Below are 5,419 nucleotides of genomic sequence, written 5' to 3' on the forward strand. Positions count from 1 at the left end.
CAATATTCTGTCTCTCGTTGCTATTTTTATTGTACTGGAGCCTCTGACTTTCCAACATAATGACATGTTAACTCTGTCGTGCCCCAATCTCAGGATTGTTTGATTGCATTCACAGAAACATTGATCTGTTCCTCAACCAGATGCACTTACTTTTACAGTTACATTTTAATGACTGGAAAAATATTCAGCTCTTAAAATGAACACATTCACAATAATGAGCCCTCAAAAAAGAGTCAATGAGATTTCATTGTTTTTATAGGGACTGCAAATGAAGATGGTTCAGTCTGTTAGAGTGCCATCACCTCAGCCATTGTACATCTCCATCGGAATTCTTCAGAGTCATGTCCTAGAGAGGTCTCTGTCCATATACAGTGTTGTGAAGGTGCCGGTGTTGGACTGGGATGGACAAACTGAAGTCCCACAATACAAGATTATTGTTCAACAGGTTTATTTGCAATCCCAAGAATTTCGAGAGTTGCTCCTTTCATCACGTGAAGCGGAGTAGCTTTCCTCCACTTCACCTGAGAAAGAGTAGTGCTCTGAAAACTTGTGAAAGCCTGTTGTACTATAACCCGATGTTGTTTGATGTTTGAATTTGTTCATATACAGTGAGTTAAGATCTGATAGACAGTAACATTCGCATCCCACAAGCAGTAGGCAATGATTGTCTCCAAACAGTGAGAATCTACTAATCTCCCATTGGATTACTATCTCTGAATGCATGATGACCAATACAAGAGCTGTAGTAACAGAATATGTTAGACACTCTAATTACAATGGCAATAAGCTCCCTACCTGTCTCACCAATCCATGTCTGCCACCCAGAATGCATAGCTCAGTGGTGGAATGGAATGCTGTCTATGTATCTGGCTGACAGCAGCTCAATTGTAACAATGGGTGCAACATTCACAAAGTACCACACTGTGTAGGACAAACAGTCGATTCATTGGCATGTCAATCAACACATTCAGTAATCACTGTCTTCACCAATGACACCATAACCAACAATGAATACCACCTGCAAAATTCAAAATAGTAAGAGTTTAAGTCTCAACCCAGTCAAACAAGTGTAGCATAGAACCGCCATCACATGACAGTTAGCTTTCATTCTGAATTCAGAATATATCGTTGTTCCATCACCTTTGTTGGGCAAAAATTCTGCAACTCCCTCCAAGAACACTGTGGGTTGTCCTGCACCCAGGATGTAATGCAGACATTCAAAAAGGCAGATCTACAGCACCCACAGAAAGGCAAATAGAGCTGGATAATGAACATTTGGCCAGATTATAGGCCATGACGTGATCACATTTTATAAATAATCACTATTTCCATATCTGCACAAGGGTATCTCTGAACCAGTTTAACGGGTGACTTTAGACTCTCAATTATTTTTATCAATTCAATTTACATCATTTGTCATTGGGACATTAGATCTCTGAATTTATAGTCTCTTGATAAGACCAGTCAATCACGGTTTCCCCTAATTTTCAGCATTGGCCTGAATCCATGGAAGGAAATCCTGATACCAAACAATGATATAATGGGGTTTCTTGGAAAAAGCTATGGTCCAATTCTGGTGATTTCCATTGAAAATGCTGGTTAAAACTTGTGGTTCTTAGCCCTGTTATGTGCTCAAAATCGGGGAGGGGGATCTCCATTCACAAGGTGACACCTAGCAGAGGAGCTTTGGTGTGAGAGACTGGACATCAGGCAGAAAGCTTTGCTTAATCTCAGACATAGAGTGTGATTTCTAAACTGGGAAGTTGCAATGACCAATACTACATAAAATCACATTTTATTTGAACGAGGGCTATGGTGTACAGTCTTTGACGTGTGGGAGGGGTGGGGGGTGGCGAGGGAAGGCCATAGCAAATATTGAAGCACTTCTGATTGTGCTGGGTATCCAATCTGGGCTATGGTGGTGGTATTCACTGCTGAATACTTGTACTTCATATTGTCAGAATATTCTGAAGGAAGAACTCAATGTCTCGTCATTTGTTTCTTCATATTGCAGAGGCCATGCATTTCTGGACACTGCAGTGTGTTTCAATGGCCCATGCTTTTAGTTCCTACAGTGCAGATGTACAATTCTGGAGGCAATCTGAGCTGTGGAGGCTCCAAAACTGAATGCAGAAATTTCGCAGTCAATATCTGCATGAGGTGTCACCCCTTCTTTATTTTACAGATCCAAGTGTTTTTGTTGGATGGTGGTGTAAAGGGAATCTCCAGCCATTCTGAGTCACCTCATAGTGGATGAAATCAGCCACTGCTGATTCCAATAAGACCTCCAGTACATGACCGTGTTTCTGGGATTGATCCGCTGCTCATGGTAAAGAATCATAGAATTGTAGGAGGCCACTTTACCCACCTTGTCTGTACTGGCTACCTAATGAGCTCCCCTGCACATCCCATTATCCATCTGTATCTCTGTAGCAATCCAATTTCATCACTTTCACAAATATATTCTGCACCTTTTTGAGAGCTCCAATGGAATCCACTTCGGTCACTCTCCCAGGCAGGACATTCCAATTCCTATCAACTCTTTGGGTAAAGAACTTTCTCCTAATCTTACTACCATCTCTCTTGCTGATAATCCTGAAGATGTAATCCCTAGTTATTTACACACCAATGATTGAAATATCATTGCTTATCCTGTCAAAATTGTTCAGAATTATGAACTCCTCTGTAAGGTCATCTCTTAATCTTCTCTAACACAAAGAATAAACCTAATCCCCCTCAATTTTCCTTTTATCTGAAATCCATCATTCAGAGGTTTATTGTTGTAAATGATCTTCCCTATCTATTTTGTAAGTGCATTTGATTCATTTTCAGAAGCTTTGATGTTGTGGTTATAATTCTTTATCTTGATGTGGCATGGAACAACAATTATCATTGTGTGAAAACCATTCCTTACAGTCTGTACTCAATCTAAGGATATTTGATCAGTAACTTCAAGTCTCTATTGTTTCCTTTATCTCCCTAACAGTTAGTCTAGTGGTGATTATATTCCTGTGTCGGGACAAGTGTGGTCTTTCTAAATGCAGCACTTGCTATCTGGTAGCCATGGCAATGTCTGACCTACTGTTCATTTTCTTTGAAATCATAATTCGTTGGTTTCGTGACTATTATTATCCACAATGTTTCCTGGACATCGTTCCTGTTTGCCGTGTTACCTATGTCCTGAACTTCATAGCAACTGATTGTTCTGTCTGGTTCACTGTCGCTTTTTCTTTTGATCGATTTGTCGCCATTTGTTTTCATCAGATGAAAACTACGTATTGCACAGAGAAAACTGCAACGAGAGTTCTAGCAACAATGTGCATTTTTTTTTTCTTTGAAGAACATTCCCAACTATTTTCGATATGAACCTCTAACAATCATCAACAATGTTCCATGGTATTGTTATTCCAGCTACAGTTATTATAATGACCCTCGGTGGACAAGTTTTAAATACTTTGAATACTTTTTAACACCATTGTTCCCATTCACTTTTATTCTTTTTATTAACATGTTGACTGTCAGACATATCCTTGAGGCCATTAAAGTACGTAAGGAACTGAGGGGTCAAAGAAAAACAGAGAATGAACCAGAGGTAGACAACAGACGCAATTCTGTCTTTTTACTCTTTGCGATATCCGCCAGTTTTATCCTTCTCTGGTCGGTGTATGTTACATATGCATTTAATGCTGGCTTTTCCTTGAACTGGGATGATTTTTATCTCTTTGAACAATTTTCATATATGCTGCGGAGCTTAAGCTGCTGCACAAATGCATGTATTTATGTGATGATGCAGAAAAAATTCAGAGAGCAATTTAAAGTATGTCATGAATTATCCAGTGATTAAAAATAATTCAATTGATGAATGAATCCAAGTAACTGAGAGCCGATAATGGAGCAAGGAGTCAACGTGAGGAAGGGACCGAAAAGAGGAAAAGGATAGGCAACATGATAACACTCCTTTTCGAATGGGCAAGGAATAACCTGAAGATGCAACAAGAAAAAGACTGAGTGCAAAGTGCTGTTAGCAATGAGCAACAGTTCGAAGAAAGTTGAACAAAAAAAATAACCGAAAGAGAAATTAGATGAGCCTGAGAAAAGAAATTCATTCCAAATAATTTCTTCTCAGACAATGAACCAATACCAAACAAAAATCTGAAGGAAAGTCTCATCATTCACTGCATGCTAATGTGGGAACAGCAACGATAGGCTCCTGTGAACTCCTGCTCATGGAATTCTCCGATACACTCATCTGGACACAATTTAAAATTGAGAAGTTTCCTATTTTAAAGATTAAATAACATACTGTGAAAGAAATCTGTGTACTTTGGTTATAAGCGTTTTTTCAGCAAGACTGTGTGTTTCCATTCAGTTCTCCCGGCCTGATGCTGATATCACTTCCCTTTGTCATTCATTTCTTTCCACGAATCAGCTGCTGTGTTGATCGGGAGAATACAAGCTCCAATCAGAAAGCGTAGTGACAGATAAGATCCCATGCTCGGGAATGGGGTCGGATATCGTGGACGAGCCAACGTCCTCAGTGCTTCCATGGAAATGTTTTGTGGCTCTCCAGTGAGCTCGATGGAGTCAATGAGAACTTCTCTGATTTCTGTTTGCATGTGGCTTCCGAATTGAGCCTGAGATCAATTCAAACACATGTCCGCATCGTCACCAAGAGTCATTGTTTCCATCTGTGAAATGGCCCCTACATCCATCCCTGCCTCAGCTCTTATTTGGTAAATCAATCATTCATTCCATTGTGACCTCGGGGACCCTCATATCCAGCACCATTTCGCTCTGAAAGCAGATTATTAACTCCACACATTTGTTTTATCCAGATTTCTTCCTCTATTCTGATTTGCTTTCACAACAAATCCTATTTCCTCATCATCCAGTTAACGTAAAAACCGACACAGGCATACTGTCCTCCAAATTATCGATGTTGAATTCTCATCTGTCTTGCTTGGATTGGTGTGACTCGTGTTATAAACTCTATCTGAAAGTGTTAGATATTCAGCTGTGATATAAATGTTACCAGCTGGTGAAATGTTAGACGAAATTATCGATTTTATCGAATTAAGTCAAATGAAATGGAAGGTAAGCATTCCAAAAACAAAAGTACATTTGACAATTGGGAACAATCCTGTTACTGAACTATCTCAACGTCTGGACTTCATCTCTACTCCTTACGATTAAAGAGCTCCTTTTTAAAATGCTTAAAATCTTCCTTATGCACAAGTTATTGCCATCTGACCTAGTATCACCTGCTATGGATCAACATTAACTCTTTAGTTTGCATGATAAAAGTATGTTTAAGTATGTTTATGCAGTGATAGAGTTGTACAGAATGGAAATAGCCCCTTCAGTGTGACTCATCTATGCCAATCAGATATCTAACATTAATCTTGTCCCATATGCCAGC

General features: G+C 39.4%; 1 long non-coding RNA gene across 2 annotated transcripts in view; it reads left to right on the plus strand.

Annotated features, from left to right (window-relative positions):
- Positions 1-4,917, plus strand: part of LOC122547669 — a 9,876-nt gene extending 4,959 nt beyond the window's left edge. The window contains exons 2-3 of one of the 2 annotated variants that reach the window (XR_006311056.1): positions 2,186-2,329; positions 3,265-4,917. This is a non-coding gene — a long non-coding RNA (uncharacterized LOC122547669). The remainder of the gene's footprint in view (positions 1-2,185; positions 2,330-3,264) is intronic. The other variant, XR_006311057.1, reaches the window with a different exon arrangement.
- Positions 4,918-5,419: the final 502 nt, after the last annotated feature.

The sequence above is a fragment of the Chiloscyllium plagiosum genome, unplaced genomic scaffold (assembly GCF_004010195.1).
Source record: "Chiloscyllium plagiosum isolate BGI_BamShark_2017 unplaced genomic scaffold, ASM401019v2 scaf_622, whole genome shotgun sequence".
Taxonomy (NCBI): Eukaryota; Metazoa; Chordata; class Chondrichthyes; order Orectolobiformes; family Hemiscylliidae; genus Chiloscyllium; species Chiloscyllium plagiosum.